The sequence below is a fragment of the Hyposmocoma kahamanoa genome, unplaced genomic scaffold, assembly GCF_003589595.1.
Source record: "Hyposmocoma kahamanoa isolate Upper Pololo Valley unplaced genomic scaffold, ASM358959v1 99879, whole genome shotgun sequence".
Taxonomy (NCBI): Eukaryota; Metazoa; Arthropoda; class Insecta; order Lepidoptera; family Cosmopterigidae; genus Hyposmocoma; species Hyposmocoma kahamanoa.
This window is the reverse complement of record NW_020656077.1, coordinates 998,953-1,026,745: the sequence shown is the minus strand read 5'-3', so window position 1 is coordinate 1,026,745 and position 27,793 is coordinate 998,953. Positions and strand designations below refer to the sequence as shown.

At 35.0% G+C, this 27,793-nt stretch overlaps 1 protein-coding gene across 2 annotated transcripts in view; it reads left to right on the top strand.

The window, feature by feature from the left end:
- LOC113239383 (homeotic protein labial) overlaps nucleotides 1-27,793 on the top strand; it is a 66,413-nt gene that overhangs the window by 17,462 nt on the left and 21,158 nt on the right. The gene's annotated exons all lie outside the window — the stretch shown is intronic.

Here is a 27,793-nt window from a genome sequence, read left to right as displayed (position 1 = left end):
TTCATTGATGGCCTGTCTCGAGTAATGAACTTCAGCGGAAACCATTACATTTCCTTTTCTACGAATAGATTACCTATTATGATGTCTTCTCTTCTCTTGATGTGTATTATCTTCTCTTGTCTTGTCTTGTCTCGTCTTGTCTGTCTTGCCTGACCACACAATGGTCAGGCACTAGATTTTACACTAGTATTTTTTAGAGTGTTCCGTGTACATTCAATATGTATTGTCCTATCAATCGTCTTCGAAAAAATTTTGCACAATTTGTAATTTATGATGTCTTTTATACCGGTATAATATCGTACAGGTAAGTTAATAAAATATTACAAACACTTTAGCAGACTGTCATTGGCTGAACATTCTATTTTTAGTTAAGTCGATAAGTTTTTAAATGTGTTTTCAGGTGCGAACCGACAGTTACTATCAACCTTTTACAGAAAATTATTAACGGCTTATAAAATTTTGGCGTTTAAAATCTGACAGCATGTTTTCAATACTTTATAATCAAACCTACAAATATTCGACTCATCCGAAGAACAGAGTCTGATGTGATTATACTGCGAAAATATAGGAAATACTCTCGTTAATCTCGTTATTCAAAATAAGGCCAATCTATAGGGGTTTTCAGAATTTTTATATCTTATTTCGTTTCGGAAATATAAAATCGAACAACAGTCGATCTGATACCCACAGCGAAAAACAACGAACGAAATGTACAATGTTCTGAGAATGAACAGTCTTACACATACGCCTTTGTTCTACGGAAGAATCATATTGCAAAAAAACCCACGATACGCGTCCCATTTTGTAGAACAACTTTAGTAGGAAATAAATAATAAGTAGTTCGTTTATGTCCTGGACTATAAGTTTAAGCGTCCTAAAGTGAGATAATTATACTATCACCAAGGTGGCAAAGGAAAGGGAGGGACGTCCCCCGCGACGTGAGCCGGCACATATGGCGTCACTAATTAAAACTATGGAACCATGACTTTGCTTCCAACACATCACGCTAAACAACTACGCACACATCCTTGTAACTTAATCTTTTGTTACATTTCATCGACAACAAAATTAATATTAATAAATCACAACATTCGAGTTGCAATCGAAGGCATTCTGCAATGACCAACGTCAATAATAATAAAAAAATTAAAATTCATTGATAACCTTGCACACAACATGTACATAGATGCGTATGAAACTTATAAGCACAAAATAACAATAATCTCGTTGAATTCAAATATTAACCGATTTTAATAATGAAACAGTCTAAATAGTGGATAACAAACGCGTACATTTCTGCATTATCATGAGAACATTAAGAATTCAAAGTTCTTTACTCAATGTATACCTATTAAAATTATAGATAATTGTAAATTTACGTGTTTCTTCATCCGACACCATCTTAAATCCTCTAGCACAGAGTTCGGAGAATATATCACATTTATTATTTCAATAACTTTATTAAATTTTCTAACGTTCACTCGTTGTATATAACTACAGGGTGTGATGCATTTATGTGATTTATCATTAATTAAATCGATTTTGCATTTCCTAATTCATCGAAATGAAACCTTGACTGATTACAATTACCTACTATATAATTATTTTGTTTCATAAATTTTAATATCTGTGTATTCTATTTTAATTGTAACATGTCACAAACAGAGGTATTAATTTACAATCTGTATGCCTAGAATCGTGACGTAGAGGCAGACAAACATTGATATCCGACAATTTCACAATGAACATATTTCAGTCGGATTAAATTTCAAAACGCGTATTTATATTATATTAGTAGTATTTATTGAAAAAAATATTACTACGAAGAGTGTCCTGTGCCTTGGAATACACTTCCGCTTCTTCCTGATCTGTGATACTGAAGTCTGACTAACTCGATAGGGGATCAACATTTAGTACAGAAAAACTGCACCAAACATTTTTAGAAACAACAAACAATTTGAACCCCAGTGTTGTCTTCTAGTTGTTGGTTGGAAATTTTCAGGTTAGTTTTCTCTACCTACATTTGGTGGCAATTTTTATTACATAATATTCAAGTATGTTATCTTGAAATGTTAAGTAATATTTCGGAATACTACACTCGAATATGAAATAATACCTACTTCATGACTAGATTCTAGATTCTAGAATATTTAAGTAATAAAAAATGGCCACTGACGGTAGAGATAATTAACTTGAAAATTACTCTGTTGAGCTTTTTAAAGTTCTATTTCTAAAATCGGCGAAGTAATTATAAATTTACCAATTTTAATATTTTAGAAATTAATTGAAACAACAAAGCAAACAATAAAGTGGGTTTTAAGGTGTCCTCGGTATATCACAAATAAACATAAAGATACTGGGAAAAAGAATAAATTTTAAATGACATTTGGTAGCCTGACACAGCATATCAACTGTTTATTATTCCAAGAACCCTTCGGCGTGGTTTGTTTCTACATCGAAAGGATCACTAATTGGGAAGAGGCTCTTTTCGATTTCCAACTATAAAATGATTAACCGCTGTCACGCTATAAGAAGCTTTCTTTCAACTGCGCTAAATTCATATTAGTTCGGGATTCTAATGTATTTATAAGACTCCGTGGTGCCATTGAGCCGAGAAACTCAGTAGGGATTGGACTATATAGGCCGATTTAAATTGACAGATTAATTCTACCGTTTAATTACTGGCGCGCAGTTCATTGGTAATCTTCAACTATTCGGTTTCCCTATTGTTTCCATTGAACGTTTTTACGAGATTATAATTAATAACGTTGGATAATTGAATTACGCCGATGTGAGTTAAATAATAATTCTTCTTGCTTTTTAACCGACTTCAAAAAAAGGAGGAGGTTCTCAATTTTTTTTGTATGTATGTTACGCGATAACTCTACTAATGCCGATTAGTGAACCGATTTTGATGATTCTTTTCTGTTGGGAAGAAGGTACCTTAGTAGTGATCCCATTTAAATTTGAAGAAAATATTCTACAGCTAAGGGTGGTACACTAGGGCATGAATGACTTTTGAGGTCGGTTTTTTTAGTACTCTGGTCTGAGATTATTAGTAATATTGGTAACAAACATGAATTGTTTATGTGTACAAGTCTAAAGAATACAATATACAAGAAAGCTTCGTACGGTTTACTTTTTTACTGTTTTGCGTAAAGACTTTTTTTTTTTTTTTTTTTATACATGACAGGCAAATGACTCCACTCCAACTGATGTTAAGTGGAAAGTGGTATCCAAACGCGAAGGAACCTAGTGCAGCGGTGAAACCCTCACTGCACTAGCCACCTCCACCCTGCCTACAATATGCCTCTTCACGCCTCGTTTGAAGGACCCCATATCATAAGAGAGAGGGAAGACATGTGCCGGAAGGGAGTTGCGAGAGATGTTGTAAAACATTTCGCTCTCAATTGATGCTAATAAGTTTTAATAATATTTATGTTTAAAGAATTTCTTTACCGAAGTTTAAAACAAAACTTCGAAAATATATTACATTACAATACATCATATAAAAATATTGAATTAAAGTAGAAAATAATGTGATCTGCATGGAATTTGACCGTCTGTCTATTTTGAGTTTATTTGAATAGACGAATTCAATAGTCAACTTCATTTCAATACAATACAATACAAACAAAAGACAACTAGATTTGTTAAGTGCGTTGGCATGAGGAATTTGCACTAATTCAATTCGGTTCACCCTGTGTCATTTCGTCATTCTCACCATATGTCATTTGTTAAGTGTGGCTCGAGCATTTTTGTTGTCCCCCGCGGTCCGCGCGCTCCCGACCCGCTTCTTCTAATGTCTTAAAATAAACTAAACCAATTTAGTAATTTTACATTATTTTATAAGGCGTTAACAATGTCTAATATTGTTTCTTCCGTCACTAATTGCTGAGTCGTACGTCTTAACGATTTTGCTTAGCATTAAAAAGCGGACATTCTTCACTAATCGTTGTATTTCTACCTTTTTATATATTAATATGACAAGCTGGTGCTCGTAATAAGTACTTAGAGTAGCTTAAGTACTGTACTACTTAATTGAGAAATAATTGATTCTCCATACAAATATTCATTCCCTATTTCACCTCTTTTAAAATTTATTTTTGTGTCAAAAAGTAACTATGTGCTTCTGCTAGGTCTCATCTATCTTTATACCAAAATTCATCAAAAGTTCAGTGGTTTAGGCGGGAAAACGTATGGATTATAAATAACTCATTGATAAATTACATGATTTATATGTTACACGACGCGAAAGATTTCGCGCGGCTGCCGCGCGCCGACCGCCCAGTTACCACGCTCTCATGTACGGACAACGGCACATCAGACTACACATTTTTGTTCGAAAATCGCCTCCAGTGCAACGGAACAAGATACGTCAATGTGTAGCTTGATGTGCTGGCGTGTGTTCATTAATGGCGAATCTGAATTCTATTTACTAGGCAATAATATTTAAATTCCTCTGAATAATACAAACACAAGCCAGTCTCGCCCCCCCGCCCGGTACGCTCATATAAGTTAAAACGTAAAAACTAAATAAATAGAGCGTATTTTGCCATGACAGTTACATTCACGCGGTCGCTGTGCGGCGGCAACGCGGTCTCCGCGCGGGATGAACGCGACGAAATTCGTGTCGAATGAATGCGCCCTAATGGTTGACCTACCGCCTCTCAAGCAGAGGATCGTGGTTCCAATCCGAACTGGTAGTAGTCGTTTTCGGAATTTACGTGCGAAATTTAACTTGAAATTTACCATGAGCTTTTCGGCGAAGGAAACCTGTACACAACTACAAGCCAATTTAACGCTATATGTAAAGTTTCCAATAAGCATTGGGCAAGCCCAAGCCCTCTCATTGTGAGAGGAGACCTGTGCGCAGCAGTGGACCTACATATAGGGGAACTATTATTTATTATTATTATTATAAATCAAGGCTGAAGTAAGTTTAAACCAAAACTATTTAATTTAATTGAAAACTCTTCTTCTTCGTGTTCTTAAGAACACGAGTCTTCTTTTCGAACCAATAGCATGCACTGTATTATGGCAGTCAGAAAATTTGCCACTTAAATATATATATATCATGATTCCTCATTTATGGCAACTTTGTTTTACACGAACAAAATCACATCAATGCTTCAAAAACCATAAAGTCAAAACCATTGATGTCATGATATTTGCTTTCATCAATGACTAAAACTGACTTCCGCGCTATAAAGAACACAAACGAGCGTCTTTCGACTACGACGCCTTAACAAAACATCATTAATAAATTCAACCCCAATCGCCGTCAGTTACTGTTCGTAACAATAACACAATAAATCTCTACATTCTCCTTATTTGAAATTGAGTAACGTCTTAAACATAAAAAGCATTACTATATGGCATTAACTTCTCCTCTGTGGGTATGTTTTAATTACGACAATACCTATACTTAATATGTGTGCAATCAAATTTGTATCGGAGTTATGTATTTACATCCTCTCCAATACCGATTAGTTCCAATTATTTATGTAATTAATATATATTATATTGATTGTTAAATTCATCACTTCCTTCAAAACTGTGGTTAGTAACAACCACAAATCTAGTAACGGGCATCGCACGAAACTCTGGGAATTCCGGGGTGCATTGCGCATCGAAACTGGAGTAGTACGGTTCGATGAGTTCTTCGGTAACCCAAAATCTGGATGGAAACTATATTCCTGAGCATGTGGTGAACATATATCTATCTATCTATTTGTGGAATTTGTAATCCTCTTTCTAATAATTTCATTTATGTATTCAGGTTAGATTTCTCTGTCTAATTTCGATGGTAATTTTAATTATTTCATTGTTGCAGTAAATGATCCTGAAATATTACATAATATTTCGGGTTACTACACCCGAACTTTAAATAATACTTCATCATGATAATATTCTACAACATTTAAATAATAGAAATTGCCACCGAAATTAAGTAGAGAAAACTGACAAGAAAATTACCCTTATAATCATTGTTATAATGATCATTATTTGATTAAACTATCAATAGTCGATTTCTTACTAATAATTTCACAAATCAACAATTGAATAAGCTAAAAAATATCTGTCACTATTTTTTTTAATAATACACTCTATCAGAAATTTTATAGCTATCTAAAAATTGGGTAGAGTTGTCGGATGGCAACGAGCCGTCGGAGCGTTTAACAGATTAATAAGAATCAATAAACAACAGTGGTCGCTATTAAAGTTTGATGGATGGGGAGGGGGCCGGGCGGGGACAGCCCTGCGCTCATCAAACGTTTAGCCGCTGCCTCATTAGGCCACAAAAACAACGACTTCCTTGCTCGCCGTCATACCACTTCGGAAATATTTGTTGATCCCTAGCATTTTAACGATAACGTTATCCATTGCAACGTTTCTTAAATTATAACATTAGAATATTTCAGTAGCGATATGTTTGATAGTTCTAAACGTACATCAATTTAAATAAATGAAACCTTTCCGGTTCAATCATTGAAATTATAATTTACCAGTGCAATTCGATGTTGGTTAATTACAGGAATGTATTAATGCAGTATTGGTACAAAGAGTATCTGTTTAATGAATTTTGTGGACATACGCAAACCATTGTAAGCGAAGCTGTACGAGCCCGCCCGGCGCACCTATTAACCAAACATAATTAATTTAAATTATCATCTCGCTCTTTGGGCCCGACTAAAAGAGCCAGGGAACGCAAAAAAAAACAAGCTAACGTTTTAATTTTGGGAAGCCCTCCTGTTTGCTTTCGGCTCCATAAATTCTTTTTGATTTAGACTCTATTATTTTAGTGGTCGGATTCAGAATGTGGCACTTTATTGTTTAAAGTATCTCACTATGATTTGTTGTTAAAAGACTAATAAGAAAATGTCGTTTGGGGACGTCGTTATTTATAGCCAGGCTGTCTTGGATAAGAAGTTATTGTTATTTTAATGTTCGTAGATTTGTGAACGGGCTAATGGACGGTTGTTATGATGTTTCACTTATTGTAGTACTGTACTTAATGGAACCGTCAAATAAAACATAATTTTATGCGTAGTGTTAAAGAAAGTTAACTTTGATGATTTTGCCAGCAAATGTGTGAAGTTATTATAAATAACAGGCAGTTAATTAATAGGTATCATATTATTTTCTTGGAAGTCAGACTCATATTACTAACAAAGTACATTTAATGCAAATTGTTTGTCATTAGATTCTGGTACACCGGAATATAAGGTTAATTTCTTCGTAATCAATTTAATAAATATTTATTATAATAACTTCTGTCCGATTTTTTTATTTGTAAAACAAATTTTGTTCGTTTTAATGACAAATATGTTCTGTGGTTTGGGGCTATTATTTTTAAATGGCCTTGTAAATGTATTTGTTTGTTTACACGGTTATTTGTAAAGCCTCTCAGGACTAATACACATCATAAACAATAAGTTACTACTACATGACTTTAACAAAACAATAAATTTACCAAACAACTTTTAAGTTTTTGTTATACAATCTGAGACTTTAGATGCACCACCACCACCCCCGCTATTTACGCTAGCGCTTTCTTTTGTTTTGCTTTTTGGTGACCGCACAGAGATATCAATCACCACTTAGAGCGACCAATTTAAATATTATTTTTGGAGAAAAGTAATGTCTGATGAATCATTAATAGACATGGAGCACAAGTTGTTGTATATGATATTAGTAATATAGTCATTAGAGCTTGTTACTATTTTACAAATACCCATGTATAATGTGATTGATAATAAGCAACAATTATACAGTTTCGTATAGTCACCGCGCATTGGGGCGTGACTTATCACATTAAGCGGCGATCCCTCTGCTGACATTTAAAAATGCTATTAAAATCCCTGACGCGGTGTTCGCTTACCCATTGTGTATGGCTGTATGACAGGGTAAGCATATTACCTATCGCTTTATTTTAGACGTGGATGAATATATATTTTAATGACTTGCGAAACTTTAAAAACTCGAGGAATTAAAAAAAAAATCTTTCAGAATAGGTACAAAGCACAATAATTAATTAGCACCTAAATTAAAACACAGGCGAGTTTCTTAATCATATTAAGTACCTAATAAATACTAAACAATACCCGTGCTGTAACATCAACTACTCTTGGATTAAACGAATGTGATTCTATAATTGAGCCATACGTAACAAATTACTGAGTTGTCAATGAAAATAACCTTCGCAGAATCCTATCACTGTAAATTCGCACTTGCGTTATATCAGCACTGCGCGTCAATAAAGCTGCATAAGCTTTGATTTCCTACTTGAACAGTGCACGATGGCACGGCGAACGGGCCGTGGGGTGGGGCGCGGGGCATACAAATCACACAAATAAACAATCAAATAAAATCACGAGAAGCACTCATCGAGCACTTAATGCCTTGGACGATTAACATCACAGCTCAATAAGAGTATTTTGAGACGTATTACGACCGAGTAGAGTGTAAAATTAGCCTACACCCGACTTATTCACTGAAATGATATCGTGGTTGAGTGAATACTCATTCCGGTTAGTGATGTGCTAAATACGATGGCAGCGTCGATAAATCGGTGGTTTAGTACCGCTGTGGTGTGGGCTGACACAGGCCCAGAAACTAGTTTCTTAATGTTAATAGTATCATTAAAATACGCTATTTACGATTTTATTTGTATTGTCGTAATTCACCTTAATACTTGCGTTACTGCGTTTCTTAATTACTTTTTTAATGTTAAGTAAATATTTGCTTTGTTAAATAAATGAGAAAGAATTCATTATTTTGTTAGCTACTTTTGCCGTCCTTAGGAACTTTATGATACAGTTGTAGATCAATTACTTACTTTATTTTATCGACACCGTTCAGTCTCCACCAATTAGGCGATTACTCGCCACGTCTTTTCCTCTATCAATCCCTAACAATTTCGAAAATACACCTCCCCTTCACATTGGAATCTCATAAACCATATTCAGCGTGTTCTCTGTTTTGCTCCTGAAGGGGACAAATGATGCCGCATTTCATTCGCTAGAAAGAGAGGTAAACAAAACAGGATGATGTACGCTTTTATGAACACTATAATGGGTTAAATTGGTCCTTTAATAAGCAGCGGGCGATGTCATAAAGTGTCTCGAATAAAACTGTCAGCTTTGAGACGCGATTGTTTACGGCCCCTGTTATTCTGAATGTTAAAACGACCATTTTAATATGACCTCTTATACTTTGTTTGTGTTAGAGCTCTTTGCTTACAGATTTACCTGGAACTGACTTAATGGAAACTATATATTTTTTAGAAGACATTTTTTAAACCATAGTATTTTGAATACGTTTGTGAATTTCCATTTGATGAAAAGTTGCTAGGATATCATTATTTTCTTTATCAGACTCTAGAAGGTTCGTCTTACTTACTGCCAATCATGCTACAAAAAGAAACGACATGTTTTAGTGCCCTTAAGTATCATCAATTGTCATGTCTGCAACTTGCGAATGCGACGTTCGCATTTATTAAATGTAATTTATCGAAGACTCCTAACTGTGAGCGCAATACAGTGATCAATAAAGAGAGTCAAGTCATTTGATCAAATAGAAATAGCAAACATTCGAAACAGTACCGAGGGTGTTCGGCCCATTTCGCGCCAATTATACATCGGATTGTGTGAAACATACCGTATCGTCTGTGCAACGGTTTTTATTGAATATGCTTTAACTCTATTAAAATACAGCTCAAATTTCCAAACGTTCAGTATCGCAAAGCGGACACTCCGAAGTCTAAGTCTTACGTATCCTGTCGTCTGAAAATGGGCCCTAAATCGAGCACATTCAAATGGAAATGGATTGGCAAAAGATCAAAGAGTGTTAAAGGCGTTCTATGACGTACGACACAATAATACCGCTACATTCGAAAGAGATACCTAAGAATGGGGTAAGTAGTTGCTTGTTACGAAAAAATTGCGTCGCATTTCTTCTGAAAGATACATTCATGATCTAATACAAGGAGCTTTGTACATACATTGGGTACAACAAGCATGGTGTTTTATTGTGGGTTGGTCAATGATCTTATATACAAGGGTTAGTGGAATACTAGGAAAAAGAGGACGATGACAAAACAACTTCAACGCGCCACACAGCGACTTGTCAGTTTTCCCAATATTGTAAGTTCGTAGGTTTCCGAACAAATTGTTCGTACATAAAACAACCGATTCTGTACTTCTAATAATTTAAAGTAAAAATCAGTACTTCTTACTTAAGACACGTGACCAAATTATTTAGATGTTTGTCTCATTTTTGTTTATCTGCAAAAAGGTCAACGATACGATATACCCAGCTTTACATTATCTTTAAATGTACTTATTAGCTATAAAAATTACAACCAAGATTTATTTTTATATATTAATAGTAGAATACGTAAGTAATACTTGTTTGTGCATGGGAATTCGCGGGCACAGATAGTCTACAATCTACATGTAGTCTACAATATTTAAATATTTTTTCATAGAAGTATAGTCTATAAAAATAACATAGCTTGGACGTTTCAAAACAACTAACAAAGAAGCTGTAGTTCGATATTGATTCTAATCTAACGCTTGTTAAGGCGAACTACGAACTATGAACGCGAACCTAGATTTTATTTAGAAGGTGATGATTATGAGGAGGCCTCCAGGCGTCCCGCAATCCGTACGCAGAAAATTACTATGAGAATATAACAGGCGGAGAAAATTTTACACAGATCCGACGTTAATAAGCGCCCGATGTCAACTGACGGAGCACCGCACGGCGCGGCGTGCCGTTAAACCGCTGGGCAATTTTCAAGTTATGGGAGACATGTGAATTTAATAACTATAGGGCTTCAGTTGAAAACCAAAATTTAGTAGGTTCTCTGTACTACTTCAACATACATACATCCATTTAAAAATGATGTGCAAAGTTAGACATTTACACTTAAGTAATTCGTTTTAGATTTTTATTTTAGCCTGTTTTCAGAATTTTGTATGATCGAATAACACATCATACACATACACATCCTATCGTGTAACAAATTACACACATTCTTTAGACAATATCCTTAGGTGAATCATACATTTTTTGTAAGACCGTTAATTAATAATAAGTACCTAAAACATTTGATCTAGTAAGACAGTTTTCTCCGCTTCACTTCCGGTGACTCGCTTTAAGGAATCAAATTATAAATGTACGATTTGTACAGATTTTCAACGGAAACTCCATTTACTGTTTAATTATTTCGAAGTACTTTAACTTGATTGTATTTACAAATGTACCTTAAGTCCAAGATTAACACGAAGTTTCCTCGCTTATTGTACTTTAAAGTTCGGATGATAATATTAAATGAAGTGCACCACTTGCATAACTGCGAAGGATTCGCGCGATTTTCTTGTTAAATAACAAAAAAGTTTGGTACTTCACCGTTAAAGTAGAATCTTATAGGAAACACTGCAGACATTAACCTTAAACTAAAATGTACCTTTGAATGGAACTATAAACAAAGCAGAACATTGGAGGAGGAACTTCAATATTGAAAGAGAATACTTCACATTGCTGCAAATCATAGATTTCCTATGTATGTGGTGCAAATACTGCAAATATCTCGCAAGCACTGAAGAATGCACTAGCACGTCCTAGTGCATTCTTCATGCCGTGTACGTATACTCCGCAATTTTAGTATTCTGCCTCCTCTTTTTGACCTCTTTTTATTTCTATCATATATAATCAGATAGTACTTATCGATCGACATCTAAATATATTATTAGTAATTTGTTTACTGTGTATGTAAATCGATTTATCTTTTTTGCACCTCATATATTTTTGAAATGCTGTTCCGATTTAGTAGTAGAGGTAATAAATATAACATGTAGACTTTGGATAGGCGTGTCGTTTACCACCACTTGTTCTTTCCGTCACTTGATATCATAAAAAATAATTTAAAAAATAACGTGGCAGACGACCACACCACACAATTACCAGGTCATAAACTAGGAAATCACTCACTACCCAGGACACCCAGACCAGAAATCATTCTGAAAAGTTCATTTCCTAAATTGATTCTAGCGCCCACAGTGCCAACTGTTAGGCCACTGTAGATGTCAAATTATTACATCACTAGATCGCAGTGAGTGCCGAGTTACGTTATGCCACCCCCTATTCTCAATTAATAACAGGTATTTGACGTTTAACCCATCACTCCTAGATTTTGGTAAAAAAAAAATAATATTTTTATACACTATTTTTTTTAAATAGTGCATGAAAATGGTGTATCTGGGACACTATACACGTGAGAGCTTAATCCACAGACATCTAAATAATCCTGTAGTAATTACCTAATAATATATTTTATATATATATATATATATATAATAATCAAATAAATACCTTTCTAATGCGAAATTACATTTCAGTGCAATGAAACAGGAAACAATGGCTGGTATTCCTTTCGAACTGAATTTTGAATATAATTGAGTGTTATCTGCACCGTATTGTCCCTCGCACTCATGCCATTTCTGTGTACAGGTGGTAATCACAAATTGTTCGGTATGTGTTTGTAAATTTAATATTGATCAGTCGTTGTAAAGCACATAGAGTTTTTGCACATAGAAAGGTATTGTCATTGCAACGGCATTTGTAGGAGATTTATGTGCTATTACAGAAATTATAATAATAAATTATGCAACAGTTATTGAAGTTTTTAGTGTGTGCTATGATAGAATTGTCACCTAAAAAACGTACAACGTTTGTTGTAATGTAATCATATCATTGTCATTGCTGTGTTCATAATTTGTTATGTTTCAATAGAAATACTACAAAACGTAAGTGCTGTTATAAGTATATGTACCTATGTGTATATTTAAACGAAGCCTGTACCCCACCGTAGGCTGGGCCTGCGGTGCGTGGTTGGGTTTCTATTACGGGGTGTGCTTATGCTCTTCGGTGGCACAGCGGTTACTATGGGCGCTTCATGAGAAGGTTCCGAATTCGATTACCGATTTGGTCCAATTTAGGAAACGAACATTTTCTAAGTTGTTTCTAGTCCGAGTGTTCTAGATATTTCCCTCAGAGTTATCGTTACTCTGGTATTATATTAACTGCCTCAGTGGCCGAACGGTTACCATGCCGGACTGCCACGCAGAGGTCCCAGGTTCGATTCCCGGGCCGGGAGAAATGTTTGTATGGCTTACATTTATTTCTCTCGTGAGTTTGGGCGTAATTTGTGGTTGTCTATGCCTGTGTCCATGGCACCCGCGACACAGGGTTTCCCTAGTGCGGGGCTATGTTGAGTGTGTACGTTATTTATTTATTTATTTATTATTTTTTTATTCATAGTACAGTAAATTCCCTAATTTGAGGCCAGAAATTTTGTTTTATTGGCAATTTTTTCCCCTAAATACTTGTCGTTGGCATAGCTTCCGAGAGAAAGGAATCTAACAGAGCCAGAGAGACGGTCGAGATACAATAACGCTATAAGTATCTTATTTCCACTACATCGAGAAGAATGCCTAACATTTTGAAAATTGTGAGATCTTGTAGGTACTCGTAATAGAGCCTCCGTATACCACCTACGTACGGTGGCGAGCGGACGCTTCGGGCTTCGCTTCGATTTTGATTATCAATTATTATCAAAAATTTTTTGATTTTTTTTTGTTAGGGCAATTTTTTATCTACCGCCAACGAACGCTTGTAATGGCGTCCATATTAGAAAATGACAAAAACCAATTTTCACCACAAAGCACTTTATCACGCACTTTTAGGCCTCCGCATGCCAATTTTCAGCCGAATTTTAACGACAAAAGTGATTCAATGGCAGCCATATAAAAAAATGGCGAACAAAACTTTTGACCCCAAATTATGATTAAGGACTCTTAAAGAGCTCCGCATGCCAATTTTCAGCCGGAACGAAGCAAGTATATCTTCGGCCGCCATTTTAAATTCGCCGTTTTGATTTTGTTTTGACACAGGCAGTTGACCACTCTGACATTCCTTCTAGCACCTCCTCCTCCTACCTATCTCTAATAGTTTCCGTGATTGAAGTAACCTTGTAATTTGTACGACAGCCAAGATGGCCTGGTTTATTTGAATTTCGAACATTTATACATCCGGCTTAAATTGGCCAGGGCGTAGCTCATTAATGATAGTTTTCACTCACCTCCGTATAATGATCTTTTTTGTAGGCCGTTGATCACTCTTTTATATTCTCCATATTCAGGTCAGATCATAAATGATTCTCTGCTTTGGAACCTAGCCGCGTACAACGTTGCAAATATCTTTTTTCCATCATATGGGGAAATATGCTTTCTATTTCTGTCAGTGAGTCGTAATAATACATCCTTTCACGTAACGAGCCTTTTTAATATATTTTAGTATTACTGAGAACACAGCAAGAATATTTTTTTAAATAAAATTAGGAAACACCGTACAATTTTAATTGGCGTTGCAAAAATTTAAAAAATCATATAATCATAATGTTTATTCAAAACGACAAATACATCCGACATATACTCCACACTGAGTTTGGGAACAACCTATTTAGTAACTAAATACATAGTGTGTGTCAGGTGATCCCGCTCTTCTTTAACTCAGATCTACTTGTAATAGAACTGAAATGAAACAAAAACCTCCCCTGAATTTGTTTTCGAAATGGCGCTTTCGCCCTTTCTACAAAACACCAACGATATTACGTTATTAATTACGCTACAATTTTGTCTATATTTTAATATTAAAACTCAGAGTAGTTGCAATATTAAAACATAAACGAATGTAGCGTGCGTAATCCTAGGTCCCTGAACGCAATAGAGGAATCAATATGATAAAATAAATACAGTGATTAAACGGGAGTAACCTTACCATGCTTAATATGTATGTAGGTACGTTTGATCGTTCCCCACTTGGGGCATTTAGGTTTAAATCGCGTTAAGCGTTAATCCAGTGCACACAGTAATTTCGGGCTTTGATTGAATATCATTAACATCGTTTGAAGTACATCGTGGTATTTGATGCTAAGACTGAAGTTTTTTGTTATCATCAACGAACATCTGCTCTGTTGGCACCGGTGTCTACTTAGTAGACGGATTTAGGTGGGTTAAGGACTATCCTATAAGTTCACGAAGATTTTTGGTTGAAACTTCAGCGTCATACCTGTTTCAGCATGATTGTTTCTTTCACTTGAATAGTCAATACACAGCAATAAGACAAAGAAGCAAACAGTCATAGTTACAAAGTTTTTTGTTTTAATGACATGAATGCCATGTTAAGAGGTTGCAAGTTGACTATATACAACTTGCAAGTACAATGCACAACTAATGTTGTTTTTACGCAGGTAATGTTCAAGGCATTCAGAGAAAAGTATTAATACCGTTAATTATAAAATAACATGTTTATTTCTTTATTTTGTCGTCTTATCGATAAATAAGAAAAATTAAATTAAAAGAAAATGAAACTTATTTATTCTCTTCCTAGTTCTTCTTCCTTTCAACTCTATTCTTTTATTTATTAACCTTAGTTACTAGAAAACCTAACTAAGCGAAAGTGATTTTTATAAACATATAAACGCTGAATGAAGAAATTGTACAAATGCAGACTGAATTTCTGAGTTACGTAGAACTTTTCAAAAGAAACTTTTCTATTTTGTGGTCTTAGGAATGTTTGTAAGAATATACACGCTATTCTGAATGCAATGTCTAGAAAAACAATTTTTTAGTTTTTTATTTAAACATACTTTTTTATTGAATCAAAACTTAGAATAAAGTTTAAAAAGCACCCGATTCAAAACAGTGTACTCCAAAACATCACCACCAAGTTAGCAACTTGTCGAGCCAATTCAATGAGCATAAATACGATGTTCTACTGTAAGTACTTGAGGAATTGGGTAGTCTGAAAACTATCCTGGTTGCAGCATCAGATCAGTGTTACCATACTATTGTAATGTCGTCGAATTTCTATAGTGTACCAAATGTCGGATCGATCTGACAAATGGCAATACAATTTCAGTACTAAAAAAACCGACCTCAAAAGTTCGTGGATTTACCTACATCTATTTGCCAAGTTTTATTGCAATTGGTTACCGAAATCGGTTATCGAAAGTATGCGAAACCGGATTCATCCCATAGATTGCCACCCTTAGAGGTGGAATATTTCTTCAAATTTAAATGGCATCAATACTAAGATACCCTCTTTCCAACAATAAAACAGAATCGTCAAAATCGGTTCACAATTCACGGAGTTATCGCGTAACATACATACAAAAAAATGTGTTAGTAAAAAATTAATTGAGGACCTCCTTCTTTTTTGAAGTTGGTTAAATGTACATTTAATTAATTAAAAACCTGATTTTTAAATTTTACAAAGAACATTCCAATTTACGCTACATATGTTTTACAAACCACTTTATCTTAACAACATGAGATCTTTTAACAGTTGAATACCACGTTTGTCAAATATACCTAAGCCCGATTAAAATAACCTTGGAGTAAAAAAAATCGCTTTGAGTTCAGTCCATTACTTTGGGACATAGGCAAAAGCATCAAACATATAACTCACTTCTTATGCGCCGTAGTTAAAAATAGCCCTACTTTATTATCAATGAATACATGTGCCTTGTAGAACCAATACTTTATTTATAAGATTGGCTGGTAGTAATAACAATTTCTTCGAACAAGGTATAGAGCGATATTTCTTTTTAGATTTCAATCCTGCTGATCTGAGTGATTTAATGAATGAGTCAGCTTCTTATTTTTCATCGGTCTCCACTAGACTCATTATTTAGATGTGTTATTATTACAATGTTTATAAAAGTATTAATTACTTATTACATTCAAGTACAATTACGTTTATACATCACTTTTGCACTCGTACTTATCGAAGGCACTATTAAGTATCCGTTGTGCAAATACTATTTTCAAGTAATGCTCATTATTATATATATGTAGATTTAAATCCTGCTGGTCTGAGTGATTTTATGTATGAGTTAGCATCTATTTTTCGTTAGTCTCCACTGCTCTATTTTTAGATGTGTCATTATTAAAATGTTTATAAAAATATCAATTACTTTTCAAGTATACATATTTACGTTTATACGACACTTTTGCAATCGTACTTATCGAAGGTACTATTACATATTTGTTTTGCAGATACTGACTATTTTAAAGTAGTGTCATATATAATATACCAATGTTAATAAAACCGATTTTATAAAGTCGCAACAGAGACAACAAAGCAGAAATACAAATAAAGGAAACCTGTTTGATAATGCAATGAGACAAAACACAATATTCCCATGACAACCGAAGCTCCTCGTAAATGATATAAAAATCAGTACATCATCCCCTCGCAGTAGGGAGGTTAACAGCAATTATACAGTCGACAAAGGTTAATTAGGCCGACCCTCGGGCCGCGCCAAGCGCTCCCCGCCCGCAGTTCGTTGCGCCTCTGGCCTCACGCTAAAACAATAGCTATAATAACCATTACCCGCTCAGCTTCCCAAACTAGATAATACCATTATTATTATATATTACAATGAGAGATGAATGGCTTCGTCAAATCTACTTACAAACGTTCGATGTTTTTGTTTTATATGGTTTCTTGTCATAGTGTGAAATACAAAATTTTTGTGAAATGTTTATAACGAATTCCAGTGATTGATACGAAGCCATTATGTTATCAGTCACTAAAAGTCATTAAATGAAAGGGTGTAATGTTTCGCAGCTATTTATGAATAGTGGCACAAACCAAAATAGTTCATTAATTTGTTCATTTACACATAATGTGCTAAATTATATTTTGACTAAGACATCGAGGTTTCAATGTGTTAAAATAAATTACGTGACGACATTTGGCCACCATTCTAGGAACCTATCGATTCGTTTGATTCGTTATTCAAAAGGCAATATGTCTGGGTAATAATTTTCTAAGCGCTGTATTCAATAGTTTCAATCAATATGTAGAAACCTTTCTTTAGCTAAAAGGAAAAACTGTCTTAAATGGACGGCCGACGGATCGGTGCCACCCATCTCGTTAATTGCAAGTATCCTGTGATCGTGTTACTCGGCAGGCGCGGGGAGTGTCGGCCGCCGATTGATCTCCACATCCGTCCTATCAACTACTCAGACGCACTCTACGTTTTATACATTCGATTCACTCCATTTTACTTTAATTTGTACGTGCTACATCGAACGTTAGTTTAAAGATTGTTGATATCGTCGAGTACATAACCAGAAATAGAGACGAAATGTCATTAAATTTTTTTAACTACTCTGGCAAATCATTACGGTGACAACTGTGTTCCGATTGGCCAGCCCGAATTCGAAACAATTGACGGGTGGCGTCAATTGTTTCACTTTATATCGACCAGTTTAACATGAGCTTTACTATAATGGACGAAAATTGAAAAATTACGTATTTAATATTTAATTACAGATGAAATGTGATAGCGTTTGTTTTATAATTAGATGTTTTGCTGTTTTTCTCACACTATTGAATGGCCCCCCATTGTTAGAGAAATTATTTTTATTACAATAAATACATAATATGTAATATACGCTGTAATATTTCAGGTTTCTAATGCGTGAATCCAGCCAGGCCCTTATTTGGTCTCTATTTCTGGTTATATACTCGATGTTTGATATTGAAGCGTCATATAGGATGAGTAGGCTTCTTTTTGCGATTCTAAGTTTAAAAATGTAACTATGTGTGTTTTGCTATAATCTACAAAATATATCTACCTTGCGTCATCCGCCATATTAAAAGGCAAGAGGTTCGAAAAGAAGGATATCTTAATTATTTATAACTTTGAAATGTCTGATAAGGAGTGGGCATCGATGCTTTCCAAGGGGTTTAGACGAATGGCAAAATGTTAGTACGTGTCCATGGTGAATACTTTGAAAAAATCGACACAGTCATGTAATGTAAACTAAAATGTATAAATTTTGAAAATCTAATTTCTTTCATGACTCTCGTACTACTTAACCTCTAAATTAAACAGAATGGCTTTAAAATATTTAAACAAGTAAATCTAAGGCATATCGGGATGGTACATTATTATAATATATATTTATATGGATACTCGTATAATACATATTTATATTATTCATCCGATTGCTATAGAACTTTATTGGCTTATTGTGTCCACACTCGCATAATGTCTGAACTATTGTATACCTTGATAGAGGAATATGGCTATATTAATATAATTATACATGCGATTGCTCCAACATTTTCGTGAGTTATTTGCTAACTCCCGCAAAATATTCTGAAATATCAGGTCCCACTCCTCGTTTGAGAGGTAGCGTATTCATCCGATTGCGACAAAGCTTTCGTGATTACATTGCACCGCTAGGCATGGTATTATGGTCTTCAAGTAGAACGCAAGGTTCCATGCCCTATCTATGAAATATCCCTGCATCACTGCAGGTTCCCTGGTCTTTGAGAAAATATTGCAGCTGTTTCCTGGCAATTGAGTGTCGTAGATGCCATGTCCACTGCTATTTTCTTTTTAAAATTATAAAACCATGTTTTCTTTGCCTGGTAAATATTGTACCATTGTCCGTTTAGAATGTAGTAACACAGCTTAAGCTGAGTAAGTTTAAGTGGTTAAGGCCGTTTAATCAGATTGCGATAAAACTTTCAAAGCTGTTATGCCGACACTCGCAAATATTTTAGACATATCATCCCACTAGTGTGCACGGGTCTCCTTTAAGGAATGGGTAAAGGCCATACTCGACCGCGCTGACTCAATGTTAGTTGTGGAACTTCACACGATTACACAGTATTTATTCATTATAATACCCCCGGTGTGGCCAGGTCGCTGGTTCGTGTTCAGAGAGAGGAATTTTTCTTTGTGCCCGATCTTTGTATTAAGGCGAAGTATTTGAATGCGAGCCTAGGTTTTACGAGGTGAGGTGTGGGAAGCCGTGCACAGAAAATTAATTTGAGAATATAAGAACCGTAGTTGAACAAGCGCCCGATGTTGACTAACAGACAGTGGCGCAGCGTGTCGTAAAAATGCTGGGCAATTTTCTATTTTTGCGTAAGTATTCTGCTTTTGTGAATAAAATCCATCGTGTAGTATCCTAGAAAAACCGTTAATCTACGACTATAGTTTCGGCGAAGTGAAAGAAAGACATTAAAAAATCTAAACATTTTGAATTCACTGAATGATATAGCTGAACATCTTCATTTATTTTTATTTGCTTTCTTTTAATCCGAACACGCGATGACACCCGCCCAATAATCTCCCGGTGTCGACACGCTATCGCAGCTGAAAAGTGGCTTTACAAGAATTTAGGGGACTTACTATGGCGACTTTTTATTTGATACGACTTATGTGTCGCTGCCACCCACGCCACGAGCGGAGGCGAACTTTGACAGGCATACACTTTTATTATGGATATCTTTACGTGAAATTCACATCTGGATTAGTATAGATTCCACGCCTATTTATGTATAAAGGTACATTATATAGGTACACATACATAAAATAGCAAAATCTTCTATATCTATAGGTTTTTTAACACCTGATTAAATTGACGTTTGCAAGGTTGTCAGTTTTATAAAATTTTAAATAGTCATGTAGTTGTTGTCGACAGTTTTATCGATAGAGTGTGAAAGAAGGTAAAATTTGTGAAAATATGGTAAAAATGTGTGAATTGCAAATGTTACGACGACGTTCTAATGATTACTAATTGCGTTATTGCCTCCTTTATTCTTATTTTATCGTCATTTCAGTCTATCTTAAAAAAAGACAGACAGTAGTACGCTACGAAATAAGCATCTAGTTAGAAACAGCTGAAACGTGTATTTTGGTTAATTTAATTCTGCAATTTCCTTAGATGTATGTTTTTCAGTGCAAAATTAGTATTTGCTAAAAATGGTAATGTTAGAGATTGCCTGACGGCCAGTGACATTATTTATAGTAACTGCACTTGGCGACCGAGTATGTCTTAAACATCATGCCTTATTTATTTATTTATAAACGAACAGGGATAAAAAAATTGAAAAATTAGACAACCTCAATAGTAGAGTGCCTTGCGTACCGGTTTTCATGGTGTCGCCATTTCTGAAGCCCCGGTTTCGATCCAGGGATTGCCAGGGCATTGTCCAGGTAAAACAACCAACTTTTCTTTGTATATTGGCTCAGGTCTGGGCATTTGTGGTACCGTCGTTGTTTCCGATTTCCATAATACAAGTGCTTTAGTTCTTTTCTTTAGGTTCAGAGCAACGTATGTGATATTGTGTAATTTAAAAAAAAAGACTGGAAACGGTGTAACAAAAACCAGCCTTAGTTTGACCGTACTACCGTTAACATCTAAATAATAAATTACACATTAAAAAAAAATTAAACAGACACAAAATGCAATAATATAATAAATATTACTTGTCCCATTATAATTAAATTCTTACTGTTCATAACCTTACTACACACTAGTTGAGATATCGGCCAATAAAATGTAGTTTCATCAAAGTTTGCTGGGGTGCTAAACAGTCTTATAACACTGGATGGGAATTATGCCTACCAAAACTAATAATTCCCGAATTGTGGGCAGATTCTAAGGTTGTCACCACACTTATTAACGCAGTATCGCATTAAGCCGATCAGAAAAAGCTTTATGACCATGAACGTAAGAGCGAAAAAGACGTGTGTTTCGCATCAGTTCGTAAGAGCGCGAGTCGCCACAGGTCGGCAACAAATCGGCTTTCTGCGAATTTGCGATCACGTCCGTGCTCTTGCCGACGACGACTGATCTAGGGAGTCTTCTCTCGTTCTTTGTCCAACAACTGCCTGAAACAATTACTGTCAAGATGAAAATAAAAGACAATGTCAAGTATGAAGCATCATTCGCATCATGCGTCTTTTTATTGCTTATTTGACAGTAATTGTTTTGGATGGGTGTCGGACGGAGAACTAGAGTACAGAGCCTGGTTTAGAAACCACTGGCGTGAATGGCCGCGTTAACGGCGAACAATTATGGTTAAACACAATCGCATCAAGACGAATCCGCGTTAATAAGTTTGGTGACCTTCTAAATCACTTTTTAGTTTATGTATGAACCAAATTTATTTATTATAAATTTAAAAATTAAAGCTGCGTGAAACATGAATGAATACATTCATGTTTCACGCGGCTTTAATTTTTAAATATTTGTTTTGTTTTATCTCTTCCTTCGTTTTGCAAAGTGTGTTTGCAACTATATTTATTTAAGATAATAATGAATAGTAATTGGCACGCGCCGGCCAGCGGCCGCTCGAAGATCGCACCATAGAAACGTTCTATCTCCTAATTTATTTGACACGACGCTTATCCACCACTAATAGCCCGCCTTCCACGTAGTATAGCAACCAGTGTTTTTCTAATGAAACGTCCCAGTAGCCATGTAGAGAATTTGTTTCAAGTTTTCAACGCGTGAGTTTTATTAATGAAATTCTGGGAGACGCTCATTTTATTTCGTTATCGAAATCACCTTTCATCGTGTGCGATTAAACGATTAGAGTTTGAATTCTGTCATGTGGTCGTGGTAACAAATTGATACTGTTACTTTTTTAATTTTACATTTAGAAGCGTGTATCCCGCGCTGATATGAATTATCAATTAGTGAATGGTCAGGTACACGTCTGGATTATACAAACTAATAAGACTTTTTTGAAAGACGAAGAATTGTCTGGTAAGAACAGTCATTTGTTTAAAAGGTGTATTCCATTTAAATAAAAGTCATTTAACAAGTGTTTATTAAGTCCATTAAAAAAGAATATGCATATACTTCGATTGCAGCCTCCTAACATTCTCCTAATTTTTTACTGTTGGATATATTTAGCAGAGTACGCTTGGGTGTTAATACGAGCCATAAATATAAAGGGGGCTCCCTCAAATTGTAACGATGCAATTGATCTGCGCCCCATCCGTGTCCCGTCCGCGCCCCACTCGTGTCTCGTCGATGGCGTGATGATAGCGCACGCCCCCGTGGCCTCATTTACTGGCGCTCGTTAAACCTCACTTGTTAAACAACTGTATAAATTGAAATCATCACAATACTTACTACACCAAACTGTGCGACTATAACAAATTATTTTCAATATTACTAATTTTTTTAGTCATCTTATTAATTAGTAATCAAAATGTTTTTTTTTTTTAAATAAAAAAGTGATATATTATCTTAACCGTTTTATGTAAGAAATTTGCGCTTCCATGTTTTGATCTGTTCTCGCATTTTGTAACAGACAATGCACTATTTGCAATATTGTATTTCATTCCATCATCAGCACTGCGTCGAATAAAGACAATCAAAACAAAGGGGAAGTAAAGACTGCAAGTGAAATTCATTGGTGTGTGTACACAAGCAAGCCAATCGATATTAGCGCAACCCTACCTGGGGCATATTAAAAGGGTGATACTATTATTACCACTAGACAACTTGAAATCAGTAGGCGTAGACGTGAATAACTCACATGATCCGTAAAGCTCATACTACAAGTACTAATTAGTGGATTTACATTGTGCGCCGTGTAATCACAACAGGTTATCAGATTTATGTATTTTAGAATTGGAATATTGAAAACGGGCAATAAATCTGACGGGTCACAGCCACACTCAAAATTATTCAGAAGGAACAAATATTGTTACAGCCATTTCGTACTTGGATCCATGTTTTTATCTAAAACAAATAAAGGTTAATTGACAAGTGATACTTACTACATTTGGATTTATTGAGCTTCATTATGCTCTGCATCGTCGTAGAGCGCGCGATTGACGTAACCAATTAGCGAAAGATGAATGAAGCAAAAACAAACGAGATTTGAAATGTTTTGAAAGCTTTATGTACTGTCTGTTGAATCACGTAGAAAATGTTTCCCTATTTTCGCTTGAAGAACCATTCGATGCAATAGGAGTTTAATTTGTTTGTCTGAATTCTCTTAGTAATTTAAGAGATTTTCACATTTCACTCCAATCATTGGAACTTTAATGAAATTTCCATGTGTGTAGTATGATGAAGTTTTTTCATATTCTTTGTAATCTACTTCGATATTAATGTTGATTCCCCAACAAACCGCAGCAGTCTTTCTTTTTATTTTGTAACATTTCTGCACATTGCACAAATATTTTTCTTAGTCTTTCTTTATTCTCATTAATTGCAGACACATTAGTGTGCGCAAATTTTTTTCTTATCTCAGGTTTACACATTTGCGCGAACAATATTTTATATATAATTGAATATTTTTTCTATAAATTTAACATAACATGGTGACATTTGACCTCAATAATCACAGGTCACAGGTACAAATTGAAAATTTGAGGATGCCAAGAAAGCTTTGACAATTAGTAAGAAAATGTATAAAATTCTGTATCATATTTAAAATATTTTTGCACCATTATTTTGATATTTAAACACCAAAATATGGCATATTGACGAGAAAGAAGCTCACCAAATGCCGCGCTATTATTGGGCTATTAAAAAAGTTTCTTCATATAATTAATAAGTTAATACAAATAAAAAAAATATAAATATAACTTAGCACAATTCGTTCTTTCAAAAAAATTATCGTTCTTTAAAGTGATATAGAAGACGCTAAGTAACATATTCCAAGCGCCGGTAATTTCTCTATAACATCATATTTTCGAAAATAGAAATAGTAATGCGCCAACAATTCTTTTTTAATAAAAAATAAGGGCGTATTTGACCCCCGTCTCACCCGATTAAAAATGAAGATGAGGTCAAATACGGAGCATGCGTCTTTCATTCGCTCTCTCTTTGAAAACGCACTTCATGAACTTTTACATTATTATCATGTTTGTATAAAACTACTTAAGTAATCATGCTGCTTAATAGGTAGAACTATCGAAAGACACATCTTTGGTAATATACATAATACAGAAAAATTCGAAAATATGTATGTTGTGTAACGGTAACACATGTATTATTTTATTAATTATGAAATTAATATTCCAGATTGTTAGGAATTTCTCGCGGTTTTTATGTTTTTATTTCTATATGTAATTGCTATTTAAGTGTCACCATTTCAATGATATACAATACATGATTAGGGCCTTGCTTTTGTTTTTTTCTTAATAAGCACGAAATTTTCATCGTCACGTACTCTGTAGAAATTTTATGGTACCTTGTATTTCTCGCTAAGTGAATTTATATTCGTTTGAGAAGTAAATATTAAACCATAGACCATTTTATCGTTAATGTATTGATAATGATTAAATTCTCTCGATTATATATTCTCTTTGTACAATATGAGCAAAATGTTATTAATCCTTTGTCAGAAATGACTATTCCAGAAATCCAATTTGAAACTACGCAAACATCGTAAATAATAACTCATTATGACCATTATAACATAAATTAAAGTAATAAACAATGGATCAACCACGATAATAATAGCAGCTATAGATTCTTCTTGTAAAAGAGTTTATCCGGAGAAGTACTGCCACCTTACCTATTTCTGCCGTCAAGCAGTAATGTGAGCATTTCTGCGTTCCGGTTTTGAAGGGTAAGGGTGCTGGTGAAATTACAGGCACATGGGACTTGTCAACTTATGTCTCTGGGTGGCGGGCGTAGTGACAGTGCCCCATACAGCTCTGCGATTTAAAATCTCTGAGTTGCACTGTATCTATCAAGATAGTCGTGTCGCTTACCAGTAGGCGCACGACTTCCTCGTATTGTTTTTCCTGACGCTTTATAAAAAAATAAAAACAGGAAAAATGGATAGGACAAATAGGCTGTATGTAATTTTTCTTTAGTAATTTCGATGTCGTATGCAATGATCAAATATTTAAAATTTTTAGGTATCGGTAAATAATCTTTCGGATTTCTCGGACTGGGGAAGATTTAGATAACAACACCCCATACGTTGCTCTGATCCTGAACGCGTTTGCGCATTGTATCGGATTCATATTCGTTCCGAATCCGAGACTACAAATCTAGAAAACTCGGACCCACTTCGAAGGTTGCATGTACTAGTGTACATGCGACCCGACTAGTATCAGAGATACTAGAGATACCTACACCTAGAGATAAAATGATCCCAGTGACATTTCGGACCTTCATTTCTCGGATTCGAAACTGGGGGTTTACTCTCGATCTCCGTCCGACATCCGTCCGAAACAATTACTGCCAAATAAGCAATACTTGACCAAATGAAAAGACGCGTGATGCGAATGAAGCTTCATACTAGATACTTGTCTTTTAATTTTGTCGAATATTACTTATTTGACAGTAATTGTTTCGGACGAAATCGGAAACAATGACGGTACCACAAACACTCAGATCCGAGGTAATATGGAAAAGTCAGTTTCTACCCGGTGGGGGATCGAATCCGAGACCTCAGAGATAGCGACATCGTGAAAACCGGTGAGGAAGTCACTGGACCACGGAGGTCGTCATAGACAACATACACGTTGCTCTGATCCCAAAACAAGTAACTTGTGTTAAAAAAGTAATTTGTTATTAGTTTTGTAGTTTGGTCAATCAGCGAACTTGCGAGAGTGGTCGAGAAAATATTATTTTATTTATAAAAAGAAAGTGTTTATGTGTTGTTGTTACGTTCAATATAATCTAGTTTACAACAAATTTTCAGGGGAACTTCTTTTAAGCTATGTAATAGCTTGTGCTTCAAGACCCCGCTCTTTCTAGATATGGCTCTACTTACGGTTAGTTAAATAAATTAGATAATTATATTAAAGTTAATAATATAAATAATGAAAATAATATAATTTTTCTGAGTGTGCGTGTTTATTATATATGGTTGCAAAATTTATAGGGGTACAGTATATACACACATAACAATTTTAAATTCAGTATATTAATAAAGTTAGCTCTAGACATGTTATTAGTAATACGGCTATTGTTTGAATGTGCATTGAACTACGAAAACGCTCATGTGACTGCACAGCATGACACGACTTTCCTCCTGAACATTTTCCGGAGTGTGCTACAATGGCTGGGTTAACTAAAAATGTACATTGAAATGAACAGAATTCCAGTTAGTTATTGTTTGATACTCGTGAAATTTCAAATTAAATGTCACGTTTTGGAATATAGAGAACTATGAGCAACTTTCTCACAAAGCTTTGATACAAACGTAGGTTGTTAGTCAGTACTACAGAATTTTGTACCTCCAGCGTAATTAAATACCTCCTGTCTTTATTAGGCAATGCGAATTGGGATCATTTTACGTCGGTGTACGTCACTGATAGCAAGTGCATTCTGGAAAGTTAGATGAACAAAAATCACAAAGGGAAAATATTTACTGCTTGTTTGGAATTTATTAATTTTAGTTGCAAGTTTCAAAAGGGCGTAGTTGGACCGTGTCGACATTAATTCCACCTGAACATTTTTAATAAGCTACTCCTGATTATTAACATTGTTTTTCTGAGAACTAAATGCAATAGCCGGGAACAGGGAGCGTACTATGAGCTTTTCTGGTCTTATGCAGTTCGTTTTACGTAACAAATTTATCGGCAAATACACGGCAAGATGAGTTTTACTTTATAAACAGCAATTATTGCCTCTGGCCTGCTGACGTCTTCACGTAAAGAGCGAGATTTGGCTACACAATGAATCATGAAAAAACTGTGCACCAGTGTGTGAATACAACCGTTTACGGTTATGTTCGAAAACATTATGTTTTGTAATAGTAAATTATTGCAGAAACCGGGAAGAAGGGTAATAGATTTTCATACAGGCCTTGGCCTGGAAGAAATCGCACGGTCCTTAAATGACAAACTTTCCGTATTCGTTTTTTGAAAGTAATGCAAATATTAGGGGTTAAAGTATGAAATTGCCGTTTTATTGCAATA